This window comes from Ursus arctos, unplaced genomic scaffold (genome assembly GCF_023065955.2).
Source record: "Ursus arctos isolate Adak ecotype North America unplaced genomic scaffold, UrsArc2.0 scaffold_29, whole genome shotgun sequence".
NCBI lineage: Eukaryota > Metazoa > Chordata > Mammalia > Carnivora > Ursidae > Ursus > Ursus arctos.
This window is the reverse complement of record NW_026622974.1, coordinates 2,155,369-2,169,020: the sequence shown is the minus strand read 5'-3', so window position 1 is coordinate 2,169,020 and position 13,652 is coordinate 2,155,369.

Genomic DNA, 13,652 nt, shown 5'->3' with positions numbered 1-13,652 from the left:
GCCTGGGGGGGTCTCCTCTCGGTCACCCTTGCAGGGTGGATGAAGGGGAAAGAATTTATACTGGCAAGTCTTTGTGGAGTTTCCATGGTGATGTTTACATCCAGGGACAGTTTCGTCTCCCTGTCAACCCCCCCCGCAACCCACACCACCTTCCAAGCCTCTCCCCCACCACCCAGCCGGGGTGTGCTCAGGGAAAGCGGACTCAATCGCTAAAATGTCAGACTGAGCCCTGAGTGTTTGGAAAGGCGGACTCCCTCCTTTCTGATCACGAATGTAGTGTGTAAGCAAGTGGCTTTGGATTGCTTATGGTTCCAGCATTGTTTTTATTTCTTAATTTATTTTCCCCACTTCCCAGACTCCTCCTCTTCATTCACACAGATCATGGAGAATTTACTCTTCACATGAGAGCGGGTTCCCAGCAGCCCTGGTAGTGGGAGATTATTCTCCATTGACAAGAGAAGGGGATGGTTCTGGTTCCACTCTTGTTTGGAGGCAAGACCGCGGCATCCGCTGCCCAGACTCCTCCTTATTCCCAACTGTCTGCACGCTTGGGAGGGATGGGCAACCACTCCCATACCTGACCCAACTCCCTCTGCTCAGACATCATGCCCCACACCCATCACAGCAGCCTAAGCCAGAAGGGGAACTTCCAGAACTTCTTATGTGTGGGAAAGGGAGAAGGGCTTTATGAGGCATAAGGGCATAAAGGTTGTTAACTTTTGGAGTTGCTATAGGATTTTTACCTCTTTGGGGGGAAGGTGGGACCGAAAGTCCCCATGAGCATATGGCGGGCAAAGAGGGCTTCTCTTAAGGAAAGCAGAGTAGGGTGGCAAAAGGAGCACTGGACTTGGAGTCCAAAGCTCTCAGTTTGGGTTCCAGAGCCACCACTAAATAACCAGCTGAACACATTGGGCAAGACTCTTTTTCTCTTTGGACCTCAGTCTCTTAATTCTCACACTACTGGATGGTACCCAGTCTTTGATTCCTTTCAAGTTCTAAGGACTAATGAACTCTTCCATGGCTCTAGATGTTGTGGTTTCCAGATCAGCAGTACCAGTAGCACAAGCTGGTAAAGCATCCCTATTCTCCCTACTGGACACAGAGGGAGAATTCTAGAGCTTTGGGAGGGGGAAATCAAAATCTTTTTTTAGAATGGTAGAGTTTTGAAGTTTGAAGAGGTGTTTGCAGTCATCTCATCCTTAACCTTCTCTCCCTCCCCAACCTGCCCCAGAGTATAAAGGACTTGCCCAAGGTCACACAGTGAGTTAGTGACCAAGTCAGAGCAGGTGCCAAGGCCACCTCCTGGGATGGTGTTTGGGATCCATTATGCTGTCTTCACCCTGGTTCGGGCATTTCTCTGTCCAAAGTCCATCCCTTGTTTGTTCTTGAGGAAGGTGGCTCAGCACGGGACATGGGGGACGCCTTTCCTGGATGCCAGCTTTGAGGAGGATCCATCCACGGAAATGACAGAGGGCAATGGGAGAGGCACACATGGGTCCTTTTCTACCAGGGGATGAACCCCCACACCCCAGACCGTGTCAGGAGGGGGCAGAGGACATGTGGCCAGGAAGAAACTGTTTTAGAAGCATCTGGAGGACTTTCTCCTGCATCTCTGTCTCTCCTGGTCTCCGTCTCTTCCAGATCTCTCCTCACTGCCAACATACTACCTCTCCCTCGGTCTCCCCAACCCGTTCTTTGCTCTTCTGAGTATCTGCCATTGATCTCTAGCTTCTCTCCTGTTCTTCTCCCTCCTTCCACTTGCCAACCATACCGCATACGATGTCCAGGTGAGTCCACTTCTGCTGAAGGGTTCTGATGGGCTCAGACCTGGAGCTGAGCTGGTGGCCCCCAACCCCACCCGGAACACACAAGGAGCTGGTGGGGAACTGTCTATGCAGGATTGCCTTCTGGCTCCAGCCCAGGAGCCTCCAAATCCCCTGTCTTTGTCCTTCTCCCTCCCACCCCTTCTGTCTCTTCTCACCTTCCCTCCACTCTCCTGTCTTTATTCTTATTCTTCCTGTTGACCCTCTACCTTCCCCAGTCCCTTTCTGGTCCTGACAGTCATTAGCAGCCGAGGCCAGTCTCTTCCTGAGACACATTAATTTTCCAGGCCAGTCCCGGGGCCAGAGCACGGGCCTTCCCCGGTCATGGTAGCAACCATACAATTGGGTGACTTGAACGGAAATCTCTCTCTCCCTTCCTCTTTCCCTGCCCGTGTTTCTCTTCTCTCCTTTTCCTCCCTACACCTTTCTCCTTCCGTCTTTCTACATGTAGCCATTGAGGAAGTGACCCTAAATACCACCTTTCTTTTTGCCTTTGGGTTCGGACACCCAGAAGGAAATGGTGGACACCGGAAGGGGAGAACCAACCGTATATTTGGGTCAGTGGCCCCGAGCTCTGTCGTGACATGATATGTACTTGCACTTGTGTTTGTCATGTTTCTGACCTGGAGTTTTGGAAAGCAACATCTGTGTGGTCAGAATATAAATGCCAACTTTCTTTGCTAAAAAAAAATGTACAGTAAAATGTACAGTTTAAAAAACAAAACCAACCACACTTCTTGGGATAGAGAAAAAAAAGAACATTCTCATATCTGTGAATGTCTGCTGTTCATTTCTCTGGAAACTGAGGTTTTCTGAATGTGGCTTTGAAGTGGCATTTTCTCTTGCACCTGTGTTTGTTACTGCCCACTGGGAGCCTGCTTCCTGCCAAGTTCATGTGTAAGATGGGAGCCTTCTGAAATAAGAGAGAACGGGGTCGTCCTTCTGAAATAAAGGACAGTAGGGGGATCTGGGGTGAAGCTCCAGGAGAAGAAGGAATGGTGCACCCTCAGCTGCCCTGACTGTCCCACCTGGTATCTCAAAGACCAGCCCTGCCTCCTTTTTCCTGTACTGTGGCCACCACCACATTTAGCCACTAGGGGCGCACGGACACCTCCCACCCATCTTGGTTGAGCCCTGGATGGCACTTTTTCAAAAGGCTCTTTTACTGGGGAACTGGGACAACAAACCAAAGGATAAACCCAAGGAATAGAAACGAATAAGCTTCTCTGGGAACAGCTTCCCAACCCTAGCTACGCCTAGTGGCTAGATTAGCACCGTCCAATTGGAATAAAATGTGACCCACACTGTCATTTTGAACTTTCCAGTAGCTGCATTAAATCAAGTAGAAAGGAACAGGTGGAATTAGTTTTAATAATATATTTTATCTAAACCAATGTACCCAAAAGATTATTATTTTAATGTGTAATCACTATAAAAATATTAATAAGATACTTTGGTTTGGCGTGGGTGGTGGGAGTTTTATTCCTTCCGAAGTTTTAGAAATCGAGTGTGCGCTTTACCCTCAGGGCACATCTCAGTCCAGACTAGCCATGTTTAAAGTGCTTGAGAGCCACGTGTGGCTAGTACTAGTCACCGTACGGGACAGTGCAACTCGGGACAGAGAACGATTGACTTGCCAGCACAGCTTCTGGAAGGGGAAGGAGACTAACCGTTATTGAGCACCTGCAGTTTGCTGGTCATGTGCTGATACTAAAGTGGCACTTCTCACTGCAACCTCTCAAAGTAGATATTATTATGCTGAGTTTACAGAGGAAGGGCCTGAGGCCCAAGAGGGGTTAAGTTACTTGCCCGAGGTCACACAGTAAGTCTGGCCACAAAGTCTTAGTTCTTTCCTTAACATCACCCCCTATTCTTTCTTCCTCCCTTCAACCCATTATGGATCATATTTTAGACGGATGGAAGTACTCCGATTTTTAGCCTAATCTGGGAGCTCTTGGTTTGGCCTCAAGGTCTGGTAAAATTCTCAGAGTGTTGACTCCAGGTAAGGTCCCCTTGGTTTCCTCTGACCTCACACTGGCCTTTCTGGCCCTTCTTGGCCTATAATACATTCGCTCCCCTGACCAGGAAGATTCCCCCAGGCTTCAGAAGGTCCTGCTCAGACCACCCTTGTGATCAGCCCTTCTCCTGGCCTGGAGACTCCAAGGAGATCACTCGCTTCAACAGCCTTCCACCCCCAGCCCCTGTGCCCCGAAAGCCTATGACTTCATCCCTGTGAGATAGAAAGCCTCACACCAGCTCACTCCAATGTCCAAACTCATCTTCCCACCACTTCCTGCTCCTAAACTCTTGTCCCTGTCAGGAGAAGCACTCGCCCACCCAGATCCTCTTTCCTGATTGAGAGAAGCTTCAGTTCTCTGCTCTTTCGCAGAGAAGATTTAGCTGATAGACTCTGAGCGCAACTGAATGATTAAGCTTTCTCACAAATAGTCCAACCCCCTTCCCCCAAATTCTTGATAATGACACATTCCTCAGTTTCCCCTCAAAGGAGATGCTTTTCATTTTGCTATCATAACACTGTTGAAATTCCAAAAGGACTTATGCACACTTTTTTTTTTTTAAGGGATACAATTTCCAGCCAGGTAAAAGGAAGGTCATTGTCTCGGGTTTGCCCCCCTTCCAAGACGAGTAGTAACTTTTCTCCTCAGGTTTACAGATACTGATTTTTCCCAACAACGGCCTGGGGATTTCTGTGTTTTCTATTCTCTGTGTGTCTGCAAATGAGGGTCTCGGCTGAAGCCAGCAAGGCGGGGCTTCCTCTGTTCTTACTGCCGCTGTGGTCTCTGCAAACTGCTGCTGGTAAAACCGACACACTTACTCAAAAGACGAGACTTGGCAGACAGCAGTCAAATCCCCACCACGCGGTTTTAAATAGCACACCTAGATTCTCAAACCCAGCTGCTCCCCGTGATGCAGCTGGCAGCAGAAAGTTCCTGGTGACAAGGCTTCTCCCAGGTAAATACCTGAGGTTTCTACCTTTGCATAACGGAATCAGACTCACCGGGGTTGCTCTCCCAACATCTACAGGGAACACTTCTGCCTTCACAATTTAAAAATACAGGTTTTTTTTCTTTCAGGCTTTAAACCCAAGATCTTAGTTTCTGATCTTTCGTGATCTCATTTAAGGTCTCCCACGTCACAGCCAGTCAGTGTTTACTACAAGGCTCAGGATTTTCCTTCCCCAAAGCCTCTAGCAGAGGGAATTGCTATGCTTTCCAAAAGACCTAAGAGGGGAGCTGGCCTTTGTGTCTCAAGCTCTCCTGCGATGCCCATCAGAGCCATTTAGTGTCTTCTGATAGACCCAGCCGTCTTGCCCGGGGTCCTCGTTTTGGATGCTTGGCCTCTTTCTTCAGCTCCCCATCCCCAAACAAACAGGCCCAGATTGCAGGCTCTTGCCTGATTATTTTCCTCTTCTTGCTGGGATCCTCGAGCTTCTGGCTCCTTTAGCCAACGGTCGAATGGGCTCCTGGTGAATGAGAGCCACTATTCTGCCCCACGTCTTGCGCTGGTGTGTGTGTGGGGCTGGGGCAAGGACGCTCTCACTAGCTAATCCCTTTCTGAGATGTCACTGCACCCTGTAGGCACCCGCTTGGTTTCTTAGTGATGAGGGGGTGAAACTGGAATTTCACCCATCTCCATGGGCTCCCCAAACCCATCTGGTCCGCAGCCAGTCAGCCCACTGACCAGCCACCCACTGCCCCAGGTCGCTCCGTCCAGCTGCCCATCTTGCTCCTTCTTTCATCACCTCCTCTGTGCCATGTGTTCACTGGTGCTCCCTGGCGCACCCAGCAGCGGCTCAAGCAGGGGTGGGTTCGCTTTCCCTTGACACCTGCTGTGTTGTATTCGCGATGTCTCCTGTTCCCCAAACCGTAGTTATCTCTATTAGCTGAACTTCCTGATACTGTTGCCACTTTCTCAAGAAGAAAAACCTCAAAGCCTCACGCCTCCATCCCTGACGCAGCACATCCTGACTAGAAGCAGGTATCTCATTCACTGTCTGAGGAAAAATGTTATGAAGAAGAGAGTGGAAGGCCTCAGTGATACCTACTAGTCCTGAATGTTCCCTCCTGGGTTCCCTGTCACATTCTACCCATTCCTCCAGGGATCTCTCAGGATATGATTCTGCCTGTCTACCAAGGATGGGTTAGTTGCCTTACTTACCCAGACTAATTTCAGGGAAAGTTTTATCCCTTCATTAGGTTGACACAAGATTAGCATTTTCCAAGTGGATATTGAACCACAAAATTAAATTGCTAATAATAGCTGACATTATTGAGATTTTCCTATGTGCCATGCACTGTCCTAAGAGCTTGGTGTAGTCTCGCTTTATCATCAAAACAACATAATGAAGTCGGTATTATTATTAACATTCCCTTTGGGGAAGCTGAGGTAGACAGGGGTTAAATAACTTGCCCAACATCACATAGTTAGTGAGTGGCAGAGTTGGATAAACATTCAATAAATGGATTTGCACTGAAGTTACCTGCAGAGCTGCAGAGGCGAAGAGGAACGCTGGGTTTCATGTCAAAGGCCTGAACCCTGGCGTGTGAACCTTGAATTTGAGAAGACCGAGCCCAGTAGAAAAAGTGAGAGGGGTGGAGAAATCAGCGCCGTAGGCATTCAACATGCATTTGCTGACCTGCTGTGTGCCCCACACTGTGCCTGGTTTTAAAAAGAAATCAAAATAAAAGTGAAGGACACTGTGCATGCCCTTGAGGGCCTTACATATTTCCCTGAGGGGCAGGGACATGAGCTAGTTTCTAGATCTCTGATTTTGTAAAGATGGGTCTGTTTTCATTTATTTCAAGGTAATGTATAGTTTTGGGGAACCTACTATCCCAGAAGAGATGGTTGGGTGGATGGATTTGCCAGGGCCACAAGCCCCAGGTGGCACCTCTAGCTGGTTGAATTCACTGGATTTTAAGCTCCAAAGGAACCTGGAATGGGGACTGACTGGCTTTGTGCCAAACAGAAGCCAGGTCAGGACTGAAGTCCTGGGCTTGGGCCTGGGCAGGGGTGGATGGAGGAAACTAGCCATCCCGGGAGCTTTTGAAGGGGCTGGCAAGTAGGATGGAGAGAACAAAAGAGGCCTGGAAGAGGGTCAGTTGCAGAGAATTGGGGGGGGGGGGTGTCCTGAGTAACTCAAGGCACATGCAATTGTTCCTGTGGGTGAGGGGCCCTTCGGTGTTGGGAGCTAGATTCAGAGCCATTTCTTGGCCCTGGTTTCCTCTCTGGTAAAGTATTAGTGGTAAGTATCTACTTTGGTAAGTACTCCTGAGAAGTACCATGCAGTTCTATAGATCACACATCAGATTGGAAAAGGCAGAGTGATAACAGTCATTATTATTAATGATATGCATCATTGGAAACATTATTATAAATTACAGGGAATTAGTGATAATATTAGGTATCTCAGACTCAGAGAATCTCAGGGCTGCCAGAGCTATCAGGGGCCATCCACTCTAGCCTCCCTCGATGGGTATTAGAATCTTCTGTTCAATATCCATGAAAACTGTTATTAATCTTATTACAAGCAAGATTGTGCATGATGAATTTCAGAGTTCAGCCCAGGTAGGAAGTGGCTCCCTGAACTCAAATCAGATGAAGGCCTGATGGTTATGACTCCGTATTCCTGGTGGGCCTGTGTGGAGCCATCATTCCCTCCTTCACAAGAAATCCAGAGGCCAGACAGAAAGCAGCTCTCAGAGTGCTGTGGCCAAAATTATAGTAGGAAATTAAGTACAGAGCCAGGACCTTGGCTGGGAGAATCTGTGAGGGGGAGGATGCTGTTCCCTTGCCAAATCAGCATAGGTCTCCATGAGATTGACAAAAGGAAGGAGGCAGGAAAGGGGCAGAAAGCAGAGGGTAGCCTCTGCAGCCCCTGATGCTCCTTCATGTTCTGAGATCTACAGTCCCATTAACACAAGGAGGACCTGGAAAATCCCCAACTGCACCCCAGGGCTCCCTCACTTATCACTTCCCCAATCCCTGCTCACCCTTTATCCTCGTTCCGGGTCTGGCATAATAGCCAAAATCTAACAACAGGCCTCTGGAATGACACAAATGTTGCCACCAAGCCCTCCCACCAGTTTCCTCCATTTCTCTGGGTTAATAGACGTTAGAGGAAAACCCTTGTTGGCTGTAAATTCTCATGGGAAGACTCTGCCAGATGCCAGTAAATCACCCAGCGACAGGCTGGCTCACTTGAGTTAGGAGTGAGCACTTCCCAAGGCATGGTAGGAGGACCTGGGACAGCCCATCGACCAGCCCTCTCCACCTCTCCTTAATTTCCTGGTCCCTGACACAAACACCATCCACCTGCTTCAGGTGGGATAATTCAAAGTGGCTCCCAGTTTAGTCTTTACTTCTGAATCATCACATTAGTCCCCAACTGGAACGAAGAAGGAATGTTAGAGAAATGGTCCACCCCATCTGGCGGTACACAACTGGGCAGGCCCCTTGGGTAGAGCTGTGGGGTGACCCACACACAAAGAGCCTGGCTTCCATGATGAAGGTAAATGGAGATGAGTGTGGGTCACCCCAGAGGTCTGGGAGGAAGGTGGGTGGACCTCCACAGCCATCAAGTAAAGGGGTCCAAATCTTCCTTGCTCTTTAAAGATTTTGAGGAGTTCTGACGAGACTCTGTCTTCCGAAGAATCCTGCAAACAGTTTTAGGTTAGTTCAACCTTGGCCCATATTATTAATAATATGGAAGCAGAGGCTGGGAATTTTCTGGGAGTTTTCTCTTGAGTTTGAGGGCCCTCCATCTCCCCTGAGGTATGGAAAATGGGGAATAGGGGTCTGTGCCAGGCATAAGACAACAAGATACTGTTGCCCAAGCCCCTCTGCCTTTCATTTGGGGTAGAAAACAAGGTAGATGGAGGGGGCTGAGACAAGAGTATCTGATTCCAGGGGTGGTCAACTGGGCTTCCCTCCCTAGACCCAGCCTTGTCTGCAGAGTGGTGGGGGAGAAAAACTAAGTGGGGACATTTAGCCAACAGCAGGGCTGGAGAGGCTGTACAGCATCCCGCTGTTCCAAGTAAATTCTTTCCTTCCATTCCTTACCTAACACCTTGGATTTACACATCAGTGCTTTCCCCATTTTACAGATTTTCCAATCTGAGGATGCAAGTTGTTTATTTGTTTTTTCCAAGTTCTTACAGAGTTTATGTAGCAGAAGAGAGTCTCAAATGAAAACTTCAGACCCCAGAACATGTGTTCCCATCACCCCCACCCCCACCCCCACACACACTCAGCCATTATGGTGATGGCTGCCTGCTACAGCAAAATAGAAATAGGCCCAGAAGGCAACCAGAGGAAGGAAAGAAAATATCCACATGGCAGGAGGACAACGAAGCCTGGGAGAGGTGAGAAAGGATATAGGACCCTGGAGAGTTGCAGCTTAGCGCTGAAAAGGGTGACTTGCCAGGAATTCCTCATGGTCATGAGGCTCTTCAGCCCTCCAGTGCCAGGCCAGTTGGGATGGGGTTAGAGACCATGGTCCACTGTTGGCTAAGAAGTGGGCAGGTGAGAGGGATCAAACAAGCATGAGTAGGGGAAGAGGTGAGGGGCAGAATCAGAGGAACAGTTGGGAGGACACAGTTGTGTGGGTCCAGGGTACAGGTCTAGCCCATCTGCCATCCACATCCAGAAGAGGGCAAGAGAACAGAGGCCTGGGATGGGGCTCCATCTGGAACGTCCTTGTAGGCACTCTACATAGTGAAGCCAGGAGGCAAGCAGGGTCCACCGAGAAATTGAGGTCGTTTTCAGGATTTGAGTGTTTGTGCTGTATATGTCTTAAGGCTCTTGTTTTTCCTTGTGGGAAGGCAAAGACTCTTGACCCCATATAACAAGAGAGGCTCATTGGGAAATCATGGCTATGTCTATACCTGCACATCAAGGTTTAGTAAAGGAAGAAAGGGCTGGCTTCTCCATGGATACCGGACGCTCTAGTGCATGGCCCCACCATCAAATCCACTTGTCTCTTCTAGGTCTCCATGAAGGCATGACTGGACACTACATGAGTGCAGAATGACTGAGGGTGATGAGCCCCTGGTCTTCCAGATTATTCCAGGGTAAATTGACTGAGGGGAGAGCTGTTGCACAGAAGAGTAGAAGTCTTTCAGAAAGTTTTATGGAATCTAGGTTGGCCATGAAGCAGCTAGGGAAGAGGAGACTCAGGACTCTTCCCTCCTGGTTGTGAGGCACCATGAATAGTAAAGATCTTTGTTGAAGAGTCCTTTACACAAAGGACTGCCCAAGCAGGGAAGAGGGAACTCATGTGATCTTCTGAACAGTGCGGTAAGCATCGTGTATACTTCCTGTGTTATTCTTCATAATCCTCACAAGGATTATGACACAAGGGTTAGGTCATTTTACCCCCAAGAAAACCGAGACACGGAAAGGATGAACAACTTGCTGCAGGTCATATAACTAGTCATGGGAAGAGCTGGGTAATCAGTCACTTGATAATTGGAGTTGCTCCAAAGTTTACCTAAGAACAGTGAAAGACATTAGAGTCTCAGTGAATTACCTGGAAGGAATCATGTGAGTGATGAGAGTTAAAAAGAAAATAAAACATTAAAAAGTGGAGGACATGGAGAATCTATTGAACAAGTATTTAATGACTTCTCTGTGCCTGTCCTAGTGCCTGTTGAGAAATAGAAGCCTGCCCTGAAGGTCCTTAAAATGCCCTGACAAACTGAGGATTAAATAAGCCCCAAGTCCCTATTTGCTTTTTTTGTTTTTGTTTTCTAAAATGTGGGGGTTAGAGAGAGGAGTAAGCCAGTAGGCCCAACAAAGCAAGTGCACTGCAGACCCCCTCCTTAAGGGAGTTGAATCTTTCAGTATCCTCATCTGTAAAATGGCCATGGTATCTACCTCCAAGGATTACTTTATTTGTAAACCACAGAGCTCTGTGTAGCTATGCAAATAACCCATAGCATTTCAGAAGTCACCAATTCATGATGATTAATGACCTGGATCAATGATAACACTGTTATAAATTACAGAACACTAATGATTATTATATGGGTATTAGGCAAAGTGTCTCAGTGTTGGAAAGATCAGAGGTCTTCAAATAAGCCCTCCTCTGCTCATCAATATCCCTGCCAGGTGGTATTATTCTGATTACAAATGATTCCATACTTTTAATTTATAAGTCCCCAAGGAAGAGAACACATGAACTCATTCTCTGTGCTCCGATGAGCTCTGTGCTTGATGATTATGGCTCCGGCTTTGTATAGACTCGACCATTCCTGCTCCTCAGGAGACCCCAGAGTCATTACAGAAAATTCCCAGAATATTCTGTGGTTATCACTGGAGTAGAAAAACACAGAGCAAGGGCCCCAAGGTGGGGAGTCTTAGAGAGGTCTGTTCTCTTGCCAAATCAGCGCTGGTCTCCATGGCACATGGGCAAAACAAGAGAGGAGGAGGGGGCAGGGCACTGGGCAACCTCTGAAGCCCCGGTCAGTGAATGCTTTATTTTCTGCAAGGTCTTTCACTACCAACTGTGAGATCCAGGAAAGTTGCCCATCACCTGCCAGGTGCACAGCACAGGCCCATTGATGGGATACCTGTACTCTTTGATCAACAACCCCCTCCCACCAAGAATTTGTTCCTTATTAATTCTCCCTTTATCCTTAATCAAGGACTAGGAGAACAAAGTTACAAAAATAGTAACTAATAAAATTCCAGGACCGCAATATAAATCACTATTTACCCCCTTTTGCGTCCTTCCTAGTGACTTTACATTCCAATGGAGAAATTCGTTCCTTTGGTTCTTGCCCTATCACCATGTAGATGCTCAGAGAAAACTCTGCCAGGTGTCTAGCAAACCAGCTGGTGTCCAGTCCCTCCCTGAGATAGTGACAAGCATTCTTCAGAGAGGGAGGTGGGGAGAGCCAGGGATACTCCTTAAAACAGTCCTCCCCTCCTCCCCTCATCACCCCTTTCTCTGTGGCAAACACTGTGCACTGGGTTTAGATGGAAAGAAAAAAAAGGACCATCCAATTTCTCACTCAGCACACCAATCACAAGTCACAGCAGTCAAGGACATAAAGCCTTTATTAAATTGGTCTACCCAACCTGAGGTCTGAAGGGCTCAGTCACCTCTGGGTGTCTGGCCAGGGCCCTTGACTCCACAAGCCTCCTTCATGAAAGGACAGTTTTGAGGAACAAGATAATGCGCAAAAGAGGGAGAATATACCTATGTGAAGAGCCAAGTTTCCACGTTGATGGTAAATGGAAGAGCCTTTGGGTCTGAGCTGAGCTCTGGGACAAAGCGGAAAATATGAGGGGAAGGGACCCACCCTCTGCACTGATATGCAAGCCTACAGTGGGGTTCCTGCTTGTTCCTGCTCACGCCTAGCCCTCTCACCTAAGGAATCCTGTGAGCCTTGACCTTTGAAGGAACCGTGACCCGTGAGGACTAGGTCTTCTCCTGCTGCCTGAACAAAGCTCAAATCTCCTCCCTGAAGGAACAGTACTGGATATCTTGAGGGAAATGGGGTGTGTGGCACAGGGGACAAAAGCCCCAGGTTCTACTAGCAGATCCTTTTCCAGCTAGCTAACACTTCAGTAAAGGCTGCAAAAGGAGGAGCCGGGCATGGTCCCACTGTGATGGGGACTCCTGAAGGGTGGCTTCCTAGTTCCTAGAAGATGACCACGTGCACAAATAGACAGCCTCCACGCTCTTGGTTATGGCTTGACTGATGATCATGGCCTGTGGCCAGTCCTGTGAAAGTAAAAGGAGATCAGGAGAAACTTGATGCATGGAAAGGCGGCAGTGGGGGCAAAGCCGGCAGCGGGGGCAAAGCCAACACGGTTAAAACCACAAGTTAAAGCAGGCAAAGCATAACAAACTTGTTTTCAAAAGACATTCACTTCACTCGCATTCTCGCCGAGATTCCGACGTAGGCGGCGGTACTCTCCAGTCATGATTCAGGTGAGAGGAAACATTTGCTAGGGGTTAGTGTGCCCCCTCCCCCCCCTCCCCGCCCCGCGAGCGTAGAAGGAAGCCCCTGGCCTTGCAGAGGCTATGTCCTGCCCTCAGGTCTGCAGTTCCGTCCAGCCCAAGCCCCCTTCCCTCGCGGTGGGAAGGGAGGTGAAAAGGAAAGGAGGAAGAACATCCCGCAGAGCCCCTCACCAGGCGCCTCGGGCTGGGGCCAGGCCGGCAGGGCAGCTCCGCCAGGCCCCTCCAGCTCCTCCGAGTCCCGCGTTCTCCCACCGCCTGCAGGCGGCGCCCCCTCGGGAAGGGGGAATGGCATCCTTCCACGGGAGATACAATACACAGGTAAAGGGAGAAAAGAGGGCGGAAATACGAGGTGACCCTGCGGCAAGGGGAGGGGGCTAAGCCCGGGCTTAGAGCGGACCCCAGCCCCCAGCCCTGCGGCTCTGGGGACGAAGGCCGCAACTTCTGCAACCAACCTGGGGTAAGCAAGGGGATGCCCAGTTCCCCACAGCCTGCGCCTCGGGGGTTTTCCTGCATCCTTAAAGCAGTTCTGATCTTCCTTGGGGATGGGGGTACCCCTAAACCGGTTTGTCAGCTACGAAGTCAACTCTGATCCAACTCGAAGAAACTAAGCAAAGGCGCTGCCCGAAATTAACCTCCAATGGCTCGGGCTCCTGCCGTTGGCCACGCCCATCGCCCCGCCCACACACCCCTTTTCCAATCAGAGGCCGAGCTCCTCCCCCGTCCCGCCTCCGCCGACCGCCGTGGGTCCCGTTCGCCGACTGGAGTGGGGGAGGGGCGTCCCGGAGGCCTGGGTGGGGGGGCGCTGGGACTGCCGAGGGGCGCAGCTCTCCTGGAAG